Raw genomic sequence first — 23,904 nt, forward strand, 5'->3', positions numbered from 1 at the left:
AGCCATAAATACAGAAGTGTAAGTGTGAATGTGTTTTTAAACAAAAAATTCCAAGAATGCACGCACACATACAGACACACACACACACACACACACTCCTGTGTATACTACTTTCTTCTGAGAATAGAGAACAGGCACAGGACAGGTTTGTATCATGTTGCTGTATGTACTTCTGGCCGTTGCGCAAGCACTACAGCGATGGGCATTAGGACAGAACTAGTCTAGATGTTATTCTTGCCAAATGCCGATTCAGGCCGTCGGGAGGGTTAGTTATGTGAACCAAATGGCTAAGCCTGGGGCCAGGCATCCATGGGGCTGATCTGAATGAGGCTGAGACATGCTTATTTGGTGGGAGAAAAGGAAAGAACTACCCCTTCCATTCCCACCTGTAAAATGAGTTGGCAAGTCCAGCTACTGCTAGTTGTGTATATATGTGAGATCCTTTGTGTGACATTTTTCCTCTGTATATCTACTTTGTTGGTGTACTCCAGATAAACAATAATATCATCCTTTCATAAAGCATGTTTGACTTTCCATTGTGGAATGGACATCTAATTTATGAATGACTTTAGAAAAATTGTGATATGGTTGTTACACACAAGTAAAGGCCCTCTAAAAGTATCCGAGCTCATATTTTCACATCAACCACTCAAAAATTTGAAGTTAAAAAGCCTGAGTCAGGGGACTAGGCTTCTAAATAGTAGATGGAGAGAAACAGAATCCCCGGGAAGCTTATGACTGAGCACAGAATTGCTTCACGGGGCAATTCAGAGCAGACTACTATTTATTTCTCTCAGTTGACAAAGGCCACTGGGTGTCTACAAGTACTTGGTGTTTGTACATGTCTCTCTTCTCTTTTTGGCCATTTTTTACCTTCAGCCAAATGGAATATCTAAAACTAAGCTCTGGAAGTGTGGGTTAGATGAGTGGACAGTGAGGTGGATTGAGAACTGGCTGAAAGGCAGAGCTCAGAGGGCTGTCATCAGTGGCGTGGAGTCTAGTTGGAGGAGGCCTGTGGCTAGTGGCATCCCCCAGGGCTCAGTACTGGGTCCCATCCTGTTCAGCTTCTTCATCAATGACCTGGATGAGGGGACAGAGTGCCTCCTCAGCAAGTTTGCAGATGATACGAGGCTGGGAGGAGCAGCTGACACACCTGAGGGCTGTGCTGCCATTCAGAGAGACCTGGGCAGGCTGGAGAGCTGGGCAGAGAGGAACCTCCTGAGGTTCAACAAGAGCAAGTGCGGAGTCCTGCACCTCGGGAAAAATAACCCTAGGCACCAGTACAGGCTGGGGGCTGACCTTCTGGAAAGCAGCTCTGCAGAGAAGGACCTCAGAGTGCTGGTAGATGACAAGTTGATCATGATCCAGCAATGTGCCCTTGTGGCCAAGAAGGCCAATGGTCTCCTGGGGTGCATTAGGAGGAGTGTTGCCAGCAGGTCACAGGAGGTTATCCTGCCCCTCTACTCAGCCCTGCTGAGGACTCATCTCGAGTACTGCATCCAGTTCTGGGCTCCCCAGTACAAAAGAGACATGGAGCTACTGGAGAGAGTCCAGTGCAGGGCTACAAAGATGATCAGAGGGATGGAGCACTTGCCCTATGAGGAACAGCTGTGAGAGCTAGGCCTGTTTAGCCTGGGGAAGAGAAGCCTGAGGGGGGATTTTATCAATATGTATAAGTACCTGAAGGGAGGGTGTCAAGGGGACGGGGACAAACTCTTTTCAGTTGTCCCGTGTGACAGGACAAGAGGCAATGGGCAGAAATTGAAGCACAGGAAGTTCCACCTGCACGTGAGGGGGAATTTCTTCACTGTGAGAGTGATGGAGCCCTGGAACAGTTGCCCAGAGAAGTTGTGGAGTCTCCTTCTCTGTAAACATTCAAGACCCACCTGGATGCAACCCTGTCTAACATGCTCTAGGTGACCCTGCTGAGTGGGGAGGTTGGACTAGATGATCTCCAGAGGTCCCTTCCAACCTTACTGATCCTATGATCCTATGAAAATCGTATGTTTCTTTTTTTTTTCCATTGTTTGAAGAAGCTTTATAATGACTATTGTGTTTGTAAAAGCTATTATACTGCAGTAGCCAACTAGCTAGCAAGCTTATTAGATCAAATTCTGTTATGTACAAGAACTGGCTATAACTTTTGCATTAAATGATTATAATCTCCTGGGAAGCCAATGCTAGAAATTTAGGGCTATTTCGGATTTTGATAGGAATGAAATTATACTGTACAATGGTGAAAGTTTTAAAGGTAGTATTAGACAATCAGAATGGCTAATTTCTTCTGACCTTCTAACTGTGAGAAAGTAGTACAAAGGAAACTTAAAAATATCTTGCAAAATATCATTTACTGCCTGAGTTTAAGATACTAATGCAAAGAAACTGCAGTTAAGTCTTTGCTGACCAAATTCTCTCTAGTTCTTGCAATTCATGTTCTTCCTGTATACCCATAGGTTAAGGTAGATGATTGTATTGGTTGCAGTACACAGCCACAAGAAAGAGTTAGCTTTGAATTACATTGTTTTTAAGGTTAAGTCAGACATAAATGCTATTTTAATGAACATTTTTTATGTACTGCTGTATCATTTGAATGAGAAATGTGGCCATATTATTACAACACTGCCAAATATTTGTGCTATTTCAATCTCTTATTAAAATAATAAAATGTATTCATAAACTGTTGCTAAGGTCAGAGGTTGGCTCCAAGTGAGATACCCATTTAGCATTTCAATAGTTACACTGTACGATAATGGCACAGAATTCCATGCAAAAGCAAGAATTTGGAGATGAAATATTTGAATCTTGCTTACTCAGTGTGTAAGAAGTAGCAAGAGAAATCTAGAGAAACGAGTGCAGCTCAACGACTGCCCAGGAGACCTAGCTTGCTTCAGCACATCGAAAAGCTTGAAAAAACTTCACCAGGAATAGGGTTGCGACGATTTTAATTTGTGTATTTTAATGGAGCTGGAGTTCCCAATTTTTAGGTTTTTAAGAAATTTTGCTTTATTTTAATTTGTAATCATCTGTTCTCATGTCAGTGTTTGCACTCACATTCATATTTAAGTGAAATTCCCTGCTTTTCAAATACAAGAGTGTGTTCTGAACTACATAGCAAATCCTTCCATTAAACTAGTGAACAATTTCTCTGCAGATTGAACTGGAGATACCAGAATTAGAAACAGAGTAATTATTTCTCTTATTCTTTTATACATATGCAATTTTAGCTACTTTAGAGTTTCAAGTGTAGAACTGAGAATATTTGTCCAAAGAGTTAGTCCAGTAGGAACAAAGTCAAAACCATCTGAGTGCTGTATGTTTATCTTCTAGTTCCTTTGTTTAAGCTGTGTGATTATCAGTTATAGCTGCTACAACAGTAAATTTAGTAATCCAAGAACTTAATGGCACAAAGTTCACTTGTTGCCAAAGGTTCTGCAGATGGGCTGTTATCTTCATACTTTGCGTTATCATTATGACAGTTTTTCATTTTCCTTCTCCAGAAGCATTCTTTTGGTGCCCTGCAGAAGAGCTAGCGTTCTTACTACTTACCTTTGTGGTAAGTTGTCTTTTTTTCTTTTTTTTTTCCTGCTTTTCCTCCCTCATTTATATATTCGTGCTACTTCTACGGTTCAGTATTAATTTGCTGTTTCTCTCTGCTTTTCAGAAAGAAGCCTATTAAGACACTATTGGTCTGCATTAGAAATGTTTGTTTAGTCAAGTGATGACTAGACAGGTTGATCTGTTATTCAAAGAGAATTCAGCTGTGCTGTGGGAGTTTAGTAATCTGTTTTAGGCTTTTGTGGTTAGATTGTGTTGTTGAATGTTGTCATGCCATCATGGCTTAACTGAAACCAGAGCAATCACATCTCATAAGAACATAAGACGAAGTCACCTGTGAATGTAAGGAGCAACTTCTTTCCATTGTTTGTGTTGGATAAAATCCCGTTAACTTTGCTCTCAGAAATCATTATTTTAAGGAGGAAAGTGGATCTGACCTGTTTGTGTATGCAATCTGTGCAAATGCATGCCTCCTAAGATCAGTGACCATTCCTCCTTCCTTGCAACAAGTATTTTTCAGGATTACAGCCTTTGGTGCTCTGTTTCTTTTCTTGGTGTTTGCCTGTCATTTGACTGATGGAAATATAATTTTAATGTCAACAGATACCTCTGTCTATTGTGTCTGTTGCAAAGACTGAGGTGTGAATTCCAGCAGCCTTTGAACAAGTATTATGAAGCTGTGAGAGACTTGCCCTTAGATGTCTATGCAACTTGAGTCTCAACAAATACATCTTTACCTAAACCAGAATCTGTTTTTGTTTCGCCCTATTTCTTTTAGCAGGTAGGGTGACACTTCCCATTGACTAAATTTGATAGTGTTTTTGCTGCTCGGTTATAAAGGGAAGATGAAAAGCTTGCATCTCTTGAAAGCAATTTTCTTTGTAATCCACAAGTGGTCAAACTGTTGGTGTAACTTGTCTAGCAGCTTTCTACTACTTGCTCTCTCTACAAGGCAATTATTCTAGCTTTAAAACTGATGTCTCTAGAAGATGGATCACTGGGGAAAACTAAGACCATCTAATGATGATTAATATTCTTCCAACAACTTAACAACCTAGCCCAGATACTGCTTTCCATCGTCACGCTGGCTGTTTATTTTCTGGTTTCAGTTGGTCTCCCTCTTAAAGAACTTCTAAACAGTTCTTTTGCCAAGAAATTGGAATTACAGAGAAGCCCTCAAACCATTTGTCAAACACTGTTTATGATGCACTCTCCTTTGTGTAAGTGACAAAGTTCAGGAGGAAATTCTAGATGAACAAAATAAAGACTTTTATTGCAGACTTTGAAATGCTGCCTCTGGCATGAGTTTGAAGGAAAAGAGGAAAATTGGATCCTATGATAAAGCAATAGTCTTGAAGATGAAAAGTTTTCTGTCTATGTTAACAATCTGAACACAACTTACCCTCCACTTCCAACTGTTTACATCTCAATAGTGAAGACTTACCCTTAAATTATACTACTTATACTACTGGCTAGTTTCTACCTTCCACAGATATATTCTTGCTGTGGAGTATATGTATGAATGAGCACACTTAGGTAATGTGATGAGGGAGAGGGAGGAAGGGAATTGCATGTGTGTATGCATGCAAAAATCTCCTGCTTCTGGACCTGAATTTGCATATGTATGGATCTACTAGAGGTCAGATGATGCTCACCTACCTTTCCTAATCTTTTTTTCTCCTGAAATAAAAGCACACTATAATTTGTTTGTGGAAGACTTCTTTGGATACATCTGGAACATTTGCCTCCATGGACAGGGAGATTCAGTGAAGAAATAATAGAAAGCATTTGAGTAGGTTTCTGAATTTCTGCTATTCTTGTTGTTTTCACATCACTTACCTAAATACCTTTGCTAATTTGTCTCATCTGATATGTCCTACAGAGTTCATCACATTCTTGTAGTTGCTGAACATCTGTGAGACTGGTCAGCCAGTCCTTTGGGGAAAGGTTCCCCTTGTTTAACAATGCAGCATGGGTTTTTTGCTGTCTTGATATCTCCTCCGCATACTTCTAAATTGCTGATTTAGGTTGATTGTATTTCTCATCTACTACATAATGGGCAATACTTGTACAGTACTGGTAGATGATTTGCTGTAGGTGCTCAGTGTGCAATAGTCCCCTTTTCCCACATCTGTTATGGATCGCTGGAAAAGGTTGATGTACTAGAAGTATTAAGATAAGTATCATTCTGGTCTTTTATAGAGTAACTTAGGCCAAGTTGCTCAGGGATCTCTCCAACTGAGATTATGGAATATCTGTCCTTGGATATATTTAAACCTCTTCTGCCAACCTATTCCAAGAGTTCGTTGCCTTTCCTCTGTGCACCTCCGAAAAGTTTCTCTCAGTCTTCTTTATATCCTACTGCCAGATAGTTTTGCACAAATAAGTTTCATTAGCAGAGGCTGAGAGCTTTGAAATCTATCTTTGCTTTGTGAGACCTAGGAGAGAGAAAACAGCTGTGAGAAATGAAGACGATATTGAGAGAAAATATAAACATAAAAAATAATTTCTTAAACTTTTGTAGCTCAATTCACAACTCTAACCTTTTTATATCATACATACTGATAAACCTGAACATGTATGCATATAGTGTGTGTATCTGGTTTTGAGAACTTGACATGGAGTATTTAATATCAAGGTTAATTGCAAGGCTCTTGAGACACTGAGGAATGAAATGTTTTCTTCACAAAATAGCAGCATTTGATTTTTTCAAAGTCTTACAAAATCTTTTGGGAATCATGCAACAGGAGTTGACAGAAGCTGATCAAGATATGCTCATGGAAAATTTGGTAATTGGTTTAAATGCCACAATGTGCTCTTGAAAAAGGTGTATGAATACCTTTGATTAACTTACCTTTTAGTGTCCAGAAACACTAGAATCATAAATTTTAGGTATATGAATGTTGTTTAAAACTGTAGGAATTACACTTAGTGGGAATGCAGGATGTGAACTTACTTCATGGGTTAATTGCCCCCTTGCCCTTCCCCCCCAATAGCTACAAATTTAATGCTGTTTCAGAGCTAAAGGACTGAGGTTGCAAGCTTTTAGCTACTCAAGTTGATCAGTTGATGTAAATTGTTTTAGGTCAAATATAGCAACATTCTGTATTGTTTTCAATGCAGAAGACTCATCACATAATTTAACTGGGATATTTTATAAAGCAACTGCTTACCGTACACTGGAGTAATAACAAAATACTCCATATCAAACAGTTAAGAGACTAAGTAAGAGACAGCAGTGTACTGCATCTGTACAGGCAGAAGCAAAGTACAAGAGTAGAAATAAATGGAATAAAAATAACTGGAAAGAAGTTAAATTGTTTGTGATTGCGTCAGGAAAAAGTTGTAGTTAGCCTGGGAAGGAGTTTTGCCCAGTCTTAACTCCAGACTGTCTCTGTGCAGCTCGTAACATCAAGCTCATACATTTTAGCTACAGATGAAGCTTTCTACTTCATATCAATGCTAGTAGAAAGGAAGAGGCAGTAGTTACCAAAGACCAGTCACTGTCCTGCATCCACTGCTACAGTAACAAGACCCTTACCTGTTTGTAGAGATAACACTTCTTAAGGTGAGGATGAATCAGGATGCAGTCTTCTAGAAAGCAGGTGCTGCTAATTCTCCAAAAGATGGATGTTAGGATCCAAGTGCACTTGATAACACTAAATACCTTTGGGAGCTGTACTGAAATTAAAGAACATCAATGATGTTTTCATAAGAGATGTAACTGTATAAACTACTAATGCAGAGTGCACCTGAGGCAACATAGAGAAAGTCTTGGAATGACCCATAGATGAGGCCTTTCCTACTATTCAGAGGACAAAGGCAGCCAAAAATAATCGTGGTGACAGTGTTAGTCTGTCACTGATCTTCAGATATATCAAGCTGTTTTCAGTGCTCAAGACTATTTCTGAAATAAGGGCATCAATGGCTTTGGAGTGTGTCATGCTCATTTACGCTTTATAAGATGTGCAAAATTTGCAGTTAGGCCCGTGAAATACTGCAGACTGTGGAATGTGTCCCCATGTAGTTGTAGATTGGTCCCTAGCAGGAGGAAGAAAAGTGAGTGTGAAACCCCTACAGAAATAACATTGTTTTGGCTGGGAAAAAAAACAAACAAACAAACAAACAAACAAACAAACAAAAAAAAAAAAAAAAAAAAAAAAAAAACACGAGGTATTAGGATTGGAATGCCAAATAGGCAGATCAATGAAATAGTCCTATTTCAGTGCAGAGTGGTGCAGATTATTTTCCTCTTTAATTTATATGTAGCTCTAAGTTACAAGGTAAAATAAAAAAGGCTCAGTACCTTACAGCAGTTCTCAGTTTTTCTTTTTCTCCCATTGATTCTGGGGAAGAATACATTTACTATCCTACTGTTTTACTATGAGGTATTTAGTTGGTGACTTCTTTTTTCTAAAACAAAATCACTGTAACATGAATTGTGAGACCTCAATAAATATTTAGTATTTTATAGTGTGGGGTTTTTTGTGCCTGTTTCAAGAATGTTTTGCCCCAAAAAAGTCTTATGATAAATTCCTATATCCAACAAAATGCTTGATACCTTGACGCCATAAGTAAGCGTCAGCTGAAGTCTTCTGAACACCAGCCAAAACAAGACATCCCTATCTCAGGACAGATGCTTTGTGAGCCTTTGAGTCTTACAGAAGTTCCAGAGATGGAGAAATACCACCTAAAAAAAAAAGTCTTATTCCTAGCAACTTTGAGCAGTGAGGGTGATACATTAACCATTGTCCTTCTCTGGTAATTGGATAACATTTCCTTCAAAAATGTTTTAAAGGTGTGTATGTGTGTGTGTGTAAAATTACGTATTCTGTAAACTGCATGGGAGCTTGGAAAGCTGCTGGGCTCTATCTGGAGTGAGGTGAGCCAAGGAGAATGATTTAAGTGGATGAGACTGTTTCTGCAAATCTTTAAGACTTATTCTCCCCCACCACCACCACCACTGACTGGGTTCTATATTTTTATATACAATGATTCAAGTTGGGTAAGTATTTTTTGCAAACAAGCCATAAGGAAAAATACTGAAATATTTTATGTACTACACCTCTGATAATAACTCTCTTTCCAGTGCTTTTCTTTCTAGTAATTTGTTCTGATACCAGGGAGTCACACAGGCTAAGTGTGCAATGAATGTGCAAATGTATGACTCCTGAAGAGAGAGGCATTATAGTACTATACTCAGAGACCACTGCTGAGTTTACTCTTTAATATTATTTCCTCTGATTCAAGTCTGTGCAAGGGAAAAACGCTATAGAACTAGGAAGCTGTTTTCATTTATTTTTAAAAAACATAGCCTTTAAAGTGCTAACATGAATTAAACAGTCTTCAGCTCCATTGTGCTTATTCGTCATTTTCAGTCTCATATACAGACCTAAATTTTTACCAAAATCGACAAAAAAAGACTTTGTACTCTGGTTCTCTACTATATTTTGATTTAAACCCCAAACCCAGGCTTAAGGATCATTGAAAACATGCTCCCAATGTCTCGTTATAGCCATCCTTCATGAAACCCTGCACTTTCATTTTTGTGTTACTAGTGAAATGAATCTTGCTCATTAAAAGACCTTATGAAGGATGAACTAGGGCTAAAAGAAGTTGAATTGTGCTTATATAAACTTGATGTTTCCATTCTGAAATCAGTCCATTGCCTAATACTGTGAACAGTGTGAGGGATGCAACTGCAGGTAGGTGTGTGCTATCGTATTTAAATAAGTCTTTCCTTTTATCTTGCAGTCATCTCTGTATTCAAGGTATCATATCTTTTCTATAGTCTTAATTTTATAGGGTAAATTTTTAGTCGTTATTAAAAAATGTGCTAAATTAACCTCAAATGATGGAAACATTTGTTTCCTGTATAAGGATGCCTGCAGGAATTGCAAAACATGAACCCCTGCACTTGTATCTTTCTGTTACTTTCCAGACCTGAATTTATAATAGTGAAGGTCTAAGCTTAGCAGTTATTCACAGAATAAATAGAGTGCAGCTCTGGTTAACTCAACTTTGTCTGCACCATCTTACTAGTATCTGTGACTGAAATTTTCCAGCCATTTTGTTGTCTCATTTAATGTACACTAGATATAAATTTCAGCTAAACTCTAAGTTGCAGCACTGATGTTTTTAACTGACCAGTAGGAATTGAGACTAATCAATTTATTTTACAGGATTTTTGTGGCATTGATGCCCATATCTCAGTTAGTGAAAAGGGGGAATATTAATCTAATTATTTCTTGTTTCTATTTGTTCTGCCTAAAGACTCTGAAGAGGAATTAATGATAGATTAAAAAAAAATCTCCAGAAGAAAAACACCCCCTACTGCTATTATCTCTGTTTTTTTTTTTTTTTTTTTTTTTTTTTTTTTTTTTCTGCTACACTTGGAGCTTTACAGTTCAGAATAAAGGGTGCATATACTATTTGCCAGACATGAATAATGAAGACATTTTTCTTTCATTTTATCTCACATTATTCAATGTTGTAGTGTGACATAATCAGGACGTATAAAAATATATATTTGCTGTTCTAATTCAATGACACAAAATTCAAGATCCCTGAGGTAAGGTTAAGTAGGAGCTCGTATAGTCAGGGTTGAAATTCAGACACTGCAGATATAATCCATCTCCCTGACACATGCAGTGCTTCATTGTGAGACTGCCAGACACAGTCTGCTGAGACGGGAATGTCACAGAATACCAAAACAGGGGGAGATGCAGTTTTGTTCATCATTGCTTTTATCTACGAATATCCATCTAGCAGTCTCTATACATAGCTGTTGCCAGAGAAATATGAATGCAGCATAGGGATGTAGCAGCTAACATTCAACGTAGTGTATGGAACATATGCTAGGAGCTCACAATTACCTGAAAATAATTTGGGTACTTAATCAGGTTAATTGCTTATCTTCAAGGCAGTATTTTGGTGCAGACGCTGAGTCACCACCTCAGCTGTCTAGCAGAGATCAATGGCTGTCTGCTTGCCCACATTTCCTAGCGAATTCTGAACTTAAATGACAAAAGAGACCCTGAAGGCAAAGAAAGTGCGCTGTCATCACTGAGGAGGGAGGGAGGGAGAAAAAGCTGCAGTGGCAGAAAGAAAAGAAGCTCTTTGGAAAATATAAAGTGCTACTGGTCTTGCAATTGCATCTCGGTTATTCCCGCTCCAGCATGCATTCAAGGTTTCCCCACTAGGGGCAAAAGGGAAGCAACCCGAAACAATTAAAGATAGCTTAGGGGGCAGAATGAGAGAGGCAGGTTTTTGCTTATCTTGGGTATATGTGAATATTTTGTCTGAAGCAGAAAGCAAGAAACTTGACTTGGTTGTATTGGACAGACTGGCCAGTGGCACAGATTTCAGAGTGGACTTTCACATGGCCGTATAACAAAGCAAACTGTCCATTAAAAATGTTTGAATGCCTGGCTTGCAGCAGTTTCAGCATGGCAAGAGCACAGGCAATGCTTCAGAAAACTGTCAGGATATCTGGGTAATTCTGACTTAAATCCAAACAGAAAAAAAATTCTGGGGCACTGAGGGAATACTTCCTTGCCATAGACTTGGCAGAAACCAGGCTGCCCATATGACCAACCAGGCTGGAGGAACAGGCACGTCTGGGTCTGTCTGGACACGTGACAAACTTGGCATCACACTTAAGTATTGTTGACTAGGGCTTCATAAGTGTATTTTTATTTGGAATAAAGAATCCTGTTCTGGATGTACTAAGCAACATCTCTACATAGGCTTTTTCCTGCCCATTCGTGAAGGATAGCTTCTAGCAATAGCTGTTTCTCAGTGCATCACAATATGATGCAGCAGTTCAGGAAAGGTAGTGACAGAGCTGAGTGGCTTGGAGCAGTGGGATAAATGGGAGTAAAAGGCATGGATCGAAACTGGAGGAGAACCATTAGTGATGCTAATCATTCCCAGGCTTAGGGCAAAAGGTTCACGAAGTACCCGCAAGCAACTGAAAGTTTTGGAGAAGGAGAAGCAGACTGGCTGTCCTCTGGGGAAAAGAAAGAGAAGGTTAGGATTATCCAGGTAGTTATTTTTCTTATGAGTTTAGTGCGCCTCAATTTCTGTGATCAAATATTTATTCCTATCTGTGTCGTGATAATTTTCAATGCCCCCTCTGCATCCTTCCAAAAGGAAGCCCTGCTTTTTGCAAAGAGGTCTGCCCCTCCACAGAGCGGGTATGTTGAATGTAGCGCATAAGGATCAGAGGGAAATCAAATCCAATCCAGGAATGGATTGGACTGATGTGGCTTGGTCGTCTCATGAAACGAGGCACAATACGTCATTCAGTATTCATCTTGCATCTTTACATTTTAAATAAGTCTGATTATTTTTTTAGGGATGAGAAAATTAATATATTTTTATATTTCTGCATATCCTGTTTATATTTTTGAATCTAGCTGAAAATGCAAGAAAAATCTGTGATGTCTAATCGGCTGACAATGGAAAGAATAGGAATCTTATAAGAGGGTTTTTCTTTCTTTTTAGATCTTAAAAAGTAGTTAAGTGACTAATGGAGGATAATATTTTAACTGGAATTTGATGAATACAAGTAGTATCATCAGCTTTAAAGTTTTTACTCTGGCTCTGCAATAAGTTCATTTTTGTGGTTTTATTTGTAGGAAGAGAAAAGCATATAGTAATTATATTTTTTTAAAGAAATAAGTGATTCATTAATTATAAAATTCTTCATTCTGAAAACTTTTACTAAAAGGATACACATTTTTCAACAAATAGATGAAAAAGGCAGTCCTGTTTTGCCAGTTAATTAATCTTTCATTGTTATTATTTTTTTTATCACTAGGACTCAATAGATCCCAGTGTAGTTCTACAAAGTTAAACTTGATTTCAGATTCTTCGTTTCCCCAAAATAGATTAGAAGTCCCTGATTGTTTTAGTACTTACAAATAAAGAACAAAATCAGTGTTAAAGTTGTCTTCTAAAGATTAATTTCATATACTCAAGCTATTTCCTTAGTAAAAAAAAAAAAAAAAAAAAAAAAAAAAAACAGATACAGGAAATTTGGAGCTTTCATTCTTCAACCATAAAAGCAACACTTTGGGTACAGAAGAAGTTAGGTGCCCACGGCCTTGTTTTGGTTCTATGTTGTCTTTGAAGACTTACCTATAAGTATTCTTGAGTATGAGCTGCTAAACTTGTGAGCACAAACATTTATGGAATGACTAACTAAACCAAATATTCAAACCTCTGAAAAATGAACTTTTTGTTAAGAATTTCAAAAATATAGCCAACTATTTTACATCTTTATGGTTATGGCTAATGTTTGTCATAGGGCTTTACGTTCTATAACCTCTGTAAATTCTGAGTAAAGCTTCAGACTTTTATGTTCATAATATATGTTTTAATGGAAGATCATCTGATTTCCTGCAGCAGATTGTTGTCTCATTATAATAGCAATGACTTTTCCATGTTGCTCCCCTGTCTGCAAGCAGAGAATCAAGTTTGCATACATATACACCCACATTAAATCATACCTATAAATCCATTACAAAGTTTGGTTAACAAAGACTTCAGTGTGATTTCCTGATGCATTTGAACATACATTTCTAGAGAATTACTGATACTAAACTCTAAAGGAAAAAATGAGGCATTAAAGATATTGTACATCAGTCCAGATCCTCTCTTTAGCTGTTTATGCAGCCATTGTATACACTATCAAAGATCTGTAGTAATTTTTGGTTCACACTGTATGAAGTGTTTTGAAGCTTTTATATTAGAGTTCTGATACTTGCTAAAATCGTTTGCCTCCTCCCTTCACCCCTCCAGGAAATCAGTTGCACAGATTTCAAGTAGCATTGAGCTGTGGCATTACACTTCACCTTGGTTGCTTTTAGCTCACTGTGTTTCAAGTGAAACATAAACAGACTTCAATAATGTCACAAAGGCTATTTTTATTAAGTTCTCGGCTAAGAATATGTATTAAGAAAAACTCTGTTACGTTCCAAAGCATCAAAAAGAGAGCACACTCATTAGCCAGGGGTTGGGATGGCAAGTTGAGGAGTGTCAAATGTCTGACCCTTGTGAGAAAATACTTGGGTGAAGCACAGTCTTGCTGGTTGTTGAGGGACATTCTGTCTCTTCAGCTGCACAGATGCTATGCTCTAGCCTACAATGTTCAATATCTATTCTGCAAATATCAGCGGAGTATCTGTACGTCCTTCATGGCTCCTAAGTAGATACTAAACAGGCCTCTTCACCGAGTACCTTGTAGGATCCATTAACCACAGCAGACTGAATTTTAACCAGAAGAATTCTCACAATTTTGAGATGATTAACCAAAAATAGGATGTTAAAGCTCAGTTAGGATTACCTTCTAGATCATAGTTGAAACTAACATTGTAATTTTAACTAGACTGATATCGAGGCAGTGTGTGTGTGTGTGTGTGTGTGTGTTTATTGTCTTGACAAAATGCATTATTTCTGCAGATCCAACAAGAAGTTCATACCTAAAAATAAATAATTCTTCAGTACGCTCTTGGGGATTTTACCCTAAGAGTTTTTTTAAATAAGCTTAAAATGAGTTGTAAATATGCTGCCAATTCCTGAATGCTAAAAAGAGATATGGTGTCACTAGAAAACAGAGGCAAAAGAAGGAGAAAATACAAATTAAAACTTTTGATCTAAACACAAGGACAACATGAGATAATAAAGTGATTTTAGATCAAATTTTTCATCTCTTCTTATTAGCTTAGAATATGATGTCGTAAAATGTTGCTGTTGCCAATTTTGATGTTACCTTAATTTTCACAGAATTGCAGAGTAGTTGAGGCTGGCAGGTACCTCTCGAGATCATATAGTCCAACCCCTGCACAGAGCAGGGTCAGCCACAGCAAGCTTCCAAGGCTCCTGAAGCACTATTCTGTGCACTACCTCCGCAGTATTTCAATGCAGTATTTCCATATAATATTTCTGTTTTTCCCTTGAGAGGTCACAACTTTCCTGACATTCATACTGCATATTAAGCCGAGAGTCCTTCCCACGACTCTGCAACTGCAGAGAAGTTTGGAACTTACCAAAAAAATTTCTTCATGCTTCGGTATGTCGATGTCAGAACGGCACTATCTTGGTTCCATTAAATTAATGGAAATTTTGTTGCTGCTTTTGATAAAGATTCTTCACTAGGATTCTTAGCAGAATCATTTGATACAGGAAAAAGCATTTTTAAAGTCTTTTGGAGTAATCTATTTTATTTTTTCTGCTATCTATTTTATTTTCCTGGTATTTTTTCCATGTCACTCAGCTGACCTTCCTAAAATGTTTGCCAAGTACCTTGTTTCTTTACAACATAGGGGGTATATGCATACCATAATGTCATCAACTGATGCAAATCAATTAATTCTCAGCATTTCTCCTCTTTTCTTGAAAAGTGCAGTCTCTGCCAATTTCCTACCCATTCTGCTTTCAAAAATTCACCATAGGTATGTTATCACCTGAAAGGCAAGTGTATCTCTGTTCATTTGTAAAGCCAAATGTAAGTCTTTGTTTTAAAGACTTAAAACCAAGAAACTAGTACTGAGAGTGTCATGAAGTATACTGTTGCTCTAAGTATCACAATTTGTGAGATGCTGGATACTTCTAATTTACCTATGCATTAGTGTATTCTCAGTCATGCACAGGATGCTTGTTAAAAGAGGTTGACTTTAAGGGAAAGAGAGATAAGAATAGCACCCATAAAACAACTTACGGTTCTCTAAACGTATTCAAAATAGTCTTGTTTGCAAGCTATACTCCACCAGAGAACCAGGAAGGAGTAGTGCGCTTGTACCAAACCTGAACCTGCCTGGAGCAGAAGGTGAGCCCATTACCTGTGGTAGGACAAGTGACGTACTTGTGAAGTTCTTTCTTTCTTTCAGCTTGTTGGAAGTGGAAGCCTAGACCTGAGCATTATTCTGCTGCTGCCCTTCTTCATGGTTCTGATATGCTTCTTTTCCTCCTTCTGTCTTTTCTGTTTGTAGCCCTGCCCCTTCAGTGTAGGCAGGCCTCTTGTGAACTGTTGCCTTTTGCAATGGTTTCCTTGTTTTTTTGTCAGCTGATGTGTTGCTGCAATACTAATAACATACTCTGTACTTGTCTTTTGGTGTGGCCCCATATTGGACTTTTTTTTACAGAGTCAAGAACTCACATTCAATTAGAAATACTTGCAGGATTAAATCTTTTGTGCTAATGGTTTTCCCCTGAGTCACTGCTGACAACTAATAGCTCCATGAAATTACAATGGACAGTATACTTAACAAAATAATAATAAAAAAGGAATTCTGCCTGGGGAGGTTAGTTTATTAGAAACAGGGTTTGGAAAAGAATAGAAGGTCGAAGACAAAGCATCAGTCTACTTGTTCTGTGGGACTGAAGCAGCTGTTTCTGTCACACGAGCCAGCAGCAACCAGGGCTTTTCAACTAAGAGGAATGCTGGCGTAATTATCCTTACTCATTATGAACTTCACCTGGTTTTAATTTAGTAACATAACTTACTGAATATTTTTTCCATTAATATGAGTTACGTGTGTAGGCACAGCAGGGATTGATTTGGGGACATCTGACTTTTTTTCTCCTTTCCTACACTTTTCCCTCCTTATTATGCTAAAGTGCAACAGTTACTGCACATGTAAGCGTAACAGCCCCATGAATATCCAATGAATGTGGCGTGTTGTTTAAAAAATAAATGCTGAGAAAAGCAATGATAATTTGCTGCTATTGTAATATTTAGCCAATTTATTAGTTCTACTTTGAAGATTTACATGGGATCCTCACCACGCCTTTAAAAAGCCTAGCAGCAGTACAGCATATTCATCCCTTTCTATCTTGCAGTTATGTACACGTCCCAGACAAGTGAATGTGATTTCCATGTGCAATGATTTGAAGTACACTATTCTGGAAGATTCTAACAGACCCTAATGAATCTATAGCTACTCTCTAGTGTCATTGCTGGAACATAAGCTTTTAGCTGTATTTTCTTGCAACATCATTGTTACATTACGTTTAAATCAGACACTATCCAGCTTTTAGTCAAACATCGTTATTTCTTGGTGCTATTTTATACCACTGATGAGAGATTATTTTGATAGCAGTCCTATATTTTACAGATGTGAAGGGGGCCTGTTTCATTTTTTGTGCAGTATATCTCAGCACAAAGTATTTTATTTATTTAAGAGTCTCAAAGCAAACAAATCTGCAGTTTTAGCTGACTTGTCAAACTTAAGGTCTCCTGTAGGGGACTCAGAGCATAGGTATTTGGCATGACAGTTTATGAGAGAGGGATTTTAAAGGAAGTGTCACTTACAGAAATGAATGTTGTTGTTGTTTAAGAGGGTTTGAGGGTTTTTAGTTGTCAAAATAAGATCTTATTTTTTAATCCTGCTGTGTTTAGGTGCCTAAGCACAGAGATAATAACAACATTAAAAATGCCTTATTGACAACCAACAGTCGACTTGGAACATATTGTACCTCTCAAGTTAGAAATATCTGCAAAAATTCTTCCAATTAACAATAGCAACCAATGGTTTTTCAAAAAATGATAGTGCAGCTATAGTAACTGTCTTTATTTAACACCCCTACTGTTAAGATATGTGCTTATTTATTGCCTATGCCAGAGTGCTTATATTTTATTTTATGTGCTTGCTTTACTTTTTAAAAATCAGTTATGGATTTTTTCAGAAAAGAAAAAAAAAAGGCTTTTTGAGTACTGAGTAAATTTCTTACATGCATTTATGAGCCCAATTCAAAGTTCCCTAAAGTCAGTGGAAAGATTTAGCGTATCTAACTGGCCTCCATTAAAAATATAAAAATATATATTCCTGTAGGCTGGATCATGAAGTCAACAAGATCCCAGTAACAAGTAATGGGTCAATTCATGCACAACTGATAGCAGTAAAGGAGGGGCTGGCTCTTGTACTTTTGTACCTGGGATGTGAGGCTGTAAAAGCACACAAGTATTGAGCCATAAGCAGAAATGTGCAAATGGAATTTGAAGACAAGTTGTAGAACAGGTCCATAGAGTTGTACAGGAGCTGCAAATACTTAACACCTCTCCGATGAGCTCCCAGAGACGGATGCCTTTTTATTGGGCTGATGACACTTGACTGCTTATGAAGGGTTTATGTATTCTCCACGTACAAAACCAGAAGTGGCCGAATGAAAGAATAGCAAAGGTGATCAGATTGCCAAAAAGTTTTGATTTTAAACATATGTTTCCAGAGAGGTGTGAACTTTAGGAGGAGGTTCGTACAACTGAAAGATCATCACCAGGGCTGTTTCTCTTTCTTCCTGTCCTTTGCCCATGTTTTATGTTCTGTACAGTGGTTGCCATTAAACTCTTTCCTATTGCTCTTAGCCTTGCATTAATTCACTGTGACATTAAGTCTAGAGAATACTATAATACTATTAGTTAGGCAAAATGAAAAATAAGGAAGATTTTTGTACATACTATTGCACATGACTGCTTAAGATAGAATCAGTCTTTCAATTGCAGGGAATTGTTATAGCACAGGAGTATGTTTAAACAGGGTACCCTGACCTCTCTCCTCAATCTCCTTTTGAAATTATCATTTTCATATTCAGGATCTTTGGTCCCCTAAGAAATTTAGGATTCAAATGCAGTTTTATTTACCAGATAACATAGTATGTAATTTTAAATAAGAAGTAATGTCACGTAATTGCCAAAATATTCACAATGTGAATGAATGTAAATATTCAGGTATGTTGAATTTAAACCTGAATATTGATTATAACAAAAATATAACTTACTCAAATATCAAGCTAGACTTTAATCACAGTCTTGCATAGCTGGAGATGTGTAAATGATTCTGTCAGGTATGTAAGTGGTTGAGAATTGTGACTCACCCTGCTCTGAACATACTTCTCATACTTCTTGGTCTGCTTCCTGCTGTGTTTTGAGGACATAAAAGGTGGTAACATATCAGACAGCTCTTTGCAACAATGAGTGGAAACCTCTTGTTGACCCATATTTACCAAAACTTTTTCATAAACAAAATAAAATCTTTGTAATTATTTCAAGTGATCTCCGTAGAGAAATGTGGAATCACCTGCATTGGCTGTGAACATGTCTTTTTTTTGAAGTCTTTTGAATAATAATCTGCCAATAGGGGTGACAGACTGAAGGAAACTAAGACAGTATCAAAAACTTTAGAGGTACTTTATTCTGAATTTTTATTTTGAAATTTAGAACATAGTTTTTAGTGACTATTTTTATGACAGTCTCTTTCCAAGAAGGTATGGTGCAAAATTCCTTGATGTCTAAGTTAATACTTATACCGAAAACAAACACGAAAGGCACATCTGATGTGATGCCTCATTCCTAAAGTGCATTAGATGACAATATATTAGTGTTTTGGAGTAGCATTTATTACCTTTATGTCTCAGATTGAAACAAATACTAACAAAAAAAACCATACTGTATTTGTTTCAGTGACTAGTTTTAACCAAAAAATATATGTTTCTCTGTGTATCATGGTGCAGTGAAGTTTCTTAGAGGGAGAGTTTTGTTTGTTTCTAATGAGGAACAGATAAAAGCCAATACTGCTCTTTGTCCCCAAATTTAACAGGCCATGGGTTAGCTGGTTCCCTCTATTCTGTGGCAGAGAGAGGCCTTGAAAAGATTTAAAGATGTATTATGGATTCTCATAATGATCAAAGCATTAATATTGGTCAAAGAATTAACCAATTCTTTGATCGTTGAGCATAGTCAAAGAATTAATGCTGTCTGATTCCTCTTTGTTCAGGGATGTTTAGTACAATTAAGAGCATGAAAAACAGTTCAGGAGTGTTTGCCTGAGACACTGGTAGTTAGGTAGAGACTAGCATTGCAGAAAGAATGGAAAAGGTGAGGAGAGAGTAATAAAAGTCAACTGATAAAAATAATCATATGGCTTGAATGTTACATTTCATGTGGCAGTCTGTGCTGGATTGCCTCTGAAGACAACGGTTAGACACACCAAGGTATGTCCATGGTGAGAGTTTTAAGTTAGTTACAATTTGCTCATTTTAATGAATACACTAAACAAGCCAAAAAAAGCTCAGCTTTTTAGTGTATTTAGTTTGTTTTGCTTAGAGAAAGAAGGCAACTGGGAATCAAGGCACTGTAAGTAAGTAGCATAAGGTTATTTTATCAAAGTGTAAAACTTTTAAAGTGACAATTGGGAAAGTCATTTGGAGAGGAAGGGGAAACTGTTTAGGAAATGCATTCTTAGCAGGTAAAGGCTATGCTCCGACCATCAGTTAGATCTAGGTGCAGAAATACAAACATGTTATTTGTTGGATTAATTCAAGAGTTCATTAAATAGCTCTCTGTTCTCTTCTTTGTCTTATATACATCAGTTAGATCTGTTCATGAATAATCTTGAGTGAGTATGAATCATCATGCTTATTCCTCTCTGACACTAACAGATTTTAAGAGAGTGACATGAACGCAGAACACGTACCCCAGGATGTGGCAAGTCTCTCTCAATGTATGTTTGTGCTTGTTCCTGTGCATAATGGTATGTGCACTCAGACCTTTCTTTTTATTTCTTTTCTTTTCCTAAAATCAATGTTTCATTCAGAATATTACTTGAATAAAGGTGGGAATATAAGACTTTTTTCTTTTTTTTCCCTCCCCTCTAGAATTCTGTTCTATCCTTCCTGTAAGTAGTTCCTTTGTTCCTTTATTACTGGTATAATTAGTAAATAGAGTGTGCAGGAGACCAAAACATCTATGGTTAGTCTTTTACTGTCAAGGACTGAGAAAGACACCACCAGTTTATGCAGCTCCTGTTCATTCTGTTGGACATTTGTTTAATTTCTGAATTCCCTTTAAATTGCTAGGACTAATAACATGGACAAATGCTTGCAATTATGGAGGAAGATCTCCATTTCTTTCTATAATGAATTTTTTCCTGTTTTGATATGTACTTTCATTAAAGTTAATGAAAATTACATGCACACATATAAGATGGAGTATATCCCTGAAGGTTTTATTGGAAAATTTGACAATGCTAAAATAAGCAGAGGGTCGTAGTGTGCTCTTCCACAAAGATAATCTCTTTACCTTAATCTAGTCATTTTACATTGAAAGTCAGTGATTGCTTTTACAAAGCATTAGAAAATTGGAGGGAGGGGGTAAAAAAGTAAAATGAAGAGAAAGAAAAAGAGAAAAGAATGAAGAAAAGTAATATTTTGTCATTTCCAAGTAGAATATCCCCCTGTTTATTTCTCATTCCTCTCCCCCTGCAGAGCTAGTTTATACAGTGCCTATCTGAGTGAAATAGACTTTCTGTCCTCATCACAAGTACACTGAGTTAGGCAGAGTGAGAGTAGGTATCACCTGGCTTTTTTTTTTTTTTTTTTTTTTTTTTTCCCCCAAATCTGAGAGGTACAGCAAAGCTATCCTGAAATCTAATTGGCAAATTTCCAGCATTTACAGGAAGATTGAATCCTTTTTGTTTCGGCAGTCTTACGAGAACTTTACTGTGGAGCTGCTGCCATTTACACTCTGTGCTAATATCTAGCTCACTAGACAGTGAGAGAAAAGCCGGAGTGTTCATGGAAACAGTGCTTCCTCAGGCAAGTAATAATCAGCCTAATGTTAATGTCATGCTACAATCAAACTCTGACAAGGTTTGCAAATATCTTAAAAGGAACTGTTCATCTTTGAATGCTGTAGATCAAAGCCTGACTGGAGCAAAAAAATAAGTATGCTGCATGTCAACTGCAGAATATCGTTCATGAGCACAGTATAAGCAAAGGCGACCACTATCATCACTGGCAGGACCAGCCAGATAGACTGAGCTGGCCTACTACTTAAAATCTTGCTGCATAACCATAAAAAGGAAAAATCTAGCTTAAAAGCCCATTACTCATCTCCAGAGCCCCAGACTGTCTTTTTAAAGCTTCAGGTCCATTTTTTAAGCTGTGCTAAAGAGTTTTTTTAGACATGTCTATTCTCAGGAACTTCTCTTTGTTTTTTACCATTCATCAGAATAATTTTTGTTCTGGGGAAGAATACGATGGTTGTTTGAGCAGGGGGATAATATATAAACCCTTCCAGCTCTGCCATAGATATGCGTGTTGTGCAACTGGGAAAGTAATTTACTCTCTGTGTGCACTTATTTTTCCAACTGTGAAATGGGAGCAATATCTCATTTATAACCGCAGTATGAGGCTTGATGCATTAATGTGTTTCCAGTGGACTTATGGCTCTATGGGACAAATAGATGAATTTTGCCTTGTGGGAAAAACAGAACAGCCAATACAATAAAGTGTAGTTTGCATTACACCAAACCTAGCCCTTTGTATACTGTGCTTCTGAGGCAAAATCATTCTCCCTCCCCATTTTTCTTTTAACTGTGGTGCCTCCATTATTTTTGAGGATTAAGACTTTGTGAGAGGCTAATGTAGGCTTTTCCCTGCATTGGCTCAGTTCTACTCTGCCAGGAGTTTGGACATGGTGAAGCCAGCAAGCAGTGGAAGGGGTACATCATATGTATTACACCTGCTTGTACGGCGTGCCTAAACTGATCTTCAAGGTATTCATAAAGGACTTACTTAAAACACGTTATTACCAGGAAGGACCTAATCTGCTGTTGTCTGCACCTGAGCCTAGAAAATCTCTCTGAATGATCTCATGCAGAGCTCCACAAGCCTGTGGTAGACGTGTACTTCCTTCGTGTGGCTGGAGAATAGTGGCAGCCCAACTAGCATGTAAGACAGGGAAGTGTATGTCTTAACCTATGGAACCCATCCAGTGTTTGAGCATGAAATGACAAACTGTAATGATGCTGCTATCTCACAATTTTAGGCAATTAGTCTATTCAGGGAATAACAAAACAAAACAACCAATCACTAAAACTTCATATACGTTTTCTTGACAAAAGAATGCCTTTCCTTTGCTCTAGGCTTCCCTAGCAATACTTGAATTTGCAAATTATACAATGAGAACATTTCTCATGTCTCTTAGCTCTTTATCTTGCAATGAAGCCTGTGGGTCTACAGCTGAGGTGTATTTCTGTTTGGGCATTTTCAGGTGGAAGAACTTCCAGGAGCTTCCCAGTTTCTGAGCTGAATCCCCTCAAGCACGCCTCTTGTAATGAGATATGATGAGAGAGTGCATTTATTATTACCTGAGTTATAGCTGTATTTCACAGCATAACCGTGCTTAGGGCCCCTGAGAAGCTGAATCTCTACTAGGGCCTCCAAGCTAGACAGATGAGGGAATAAAGCTCAAAGAAGTGACATGAATGTCCAAAGTCACATAGCAGCTCAAAGAGATTGTGGCAGGTGCAGAATCTGTCCTCATGTTCTGCTTCACAGGTTATAGCCCATATTTTAAATTTTTCCTGATATTTACTAGCAACCACAGAGCCAATAGCACTTAATGTCAGGGGGTCCTTGAAAGAGGTTAACAGACCATTTGTTAGAAGGCATTTAATGCCAGTATCTAGGAAGATTTAATTTGTATCCCCTTGCCGACCACACTGATTTTAGTAATCCTGAGATAAAAGCAAGAAATAATTGCATGATATAACATTCCACTTTATCTCACTTACCTAATGTAGCATTTCTACTCTTATGTATTTTACCCTCATAAAAATGAGCAGACGTTATGGGGCATACTCTCACCTTGAAAATACTAATGCAGATCAAGAGCCACCTTTGAACTTATTTTATTTAACTGCATTTTTCTTCTTTTTTATGTGACACTTTACAGTTGGAAAAGTAATCTGCAACAATGAGAGTTGAAAGTAGTTTATAAAAAGTTTAAGGGCATTAAATGGAAACCAAACCAACCAAAGTTATTTTCTGTTTACATCCATCAACCAACAGAAGACTTCAGCTCCATCTCTTAAGAGGGAAAAAGATCAAGTTTGACTCTAAAATGAGGCACAGTATAAAGGTCTTGAATACAGTTCATAAGAAAGGAAAGAAGAGCTACCCTAGCTAAACAGCATAATGAAGACTAAATAAATTTGAACTAAATAAATTGGACTAAACAGATAAATACTTTACTGTGATTTCTAATAAAATGTAGTTTTTAGAATATATTTATGTATTTGTTGAAAACTACTGTATTCTTAAAGAGATGTTGAATTTTGACCCTGATTATTTTGAGGTTTATTTCACTAATTTGTCCCAGCTGAAACAGTATCATAAAGAGAGGCTGAAATGTTTTTGTAGATGCTATGCAGTTTGTTTCAGAAGAGCAGATTAACCATCTTTTTATGCCTATGCTATCTCCTTAAAGCCTGTAGGACTACACAGTTGTAACTCTGCCAGGAAAATTTGTTCCAGTACATATATACCTTCTCTGTATTATATCTG

General features: G+C 37.5%; 1 long non-coding RNA gene across 21 annotated transcripts in view; it reads left to right on the top strand.

Moving 5' to 3' along the window:
* The window catches only part of LOC134152437 (uncharacterized), a 377,211-nt gene that overhangs the window by 311,065 nt on the left and 42,242 nt on the right, over positions 1-23,904 (top strand). For 17 of the 21 annotated variants that reach the window (XR_009961013.1, XR_009961014.1, XR_009961019.1 and 14 more), the window contains 2 exons: positions 3,498-3,553; positions 19,996-20,087. The exons of 1 other annotated variant lie outside the window; for it this stretch is intronic. This is a non-coding gene — a long non-coding RNA (uncharacterized LOC134152437). The remainder of the gene's footprint in view (positions 1-3,497; positions 3,554-19,995; positions 20,088-23,904) is intronic. 3 more of the 21 variants (XR_009961004.1, XR_009961010.1, XR_009961005.1) reach the window with 2 other exon arrangements.

Source organism: Rhea pennata, chromosome 1, assembly GCF_028389875.1.
Source record: "Rhea pennata isolate bPtePen1 chromosome 1, bPtePen1.pri, whole genome shotgun sequence".
In the NCBI taxonomy this organism is placed as follows: Eukaryota; Metazoa; Chordata; class Aves; order Rheiformes; family Rheidae; genus Rhea; species Rhea pennata.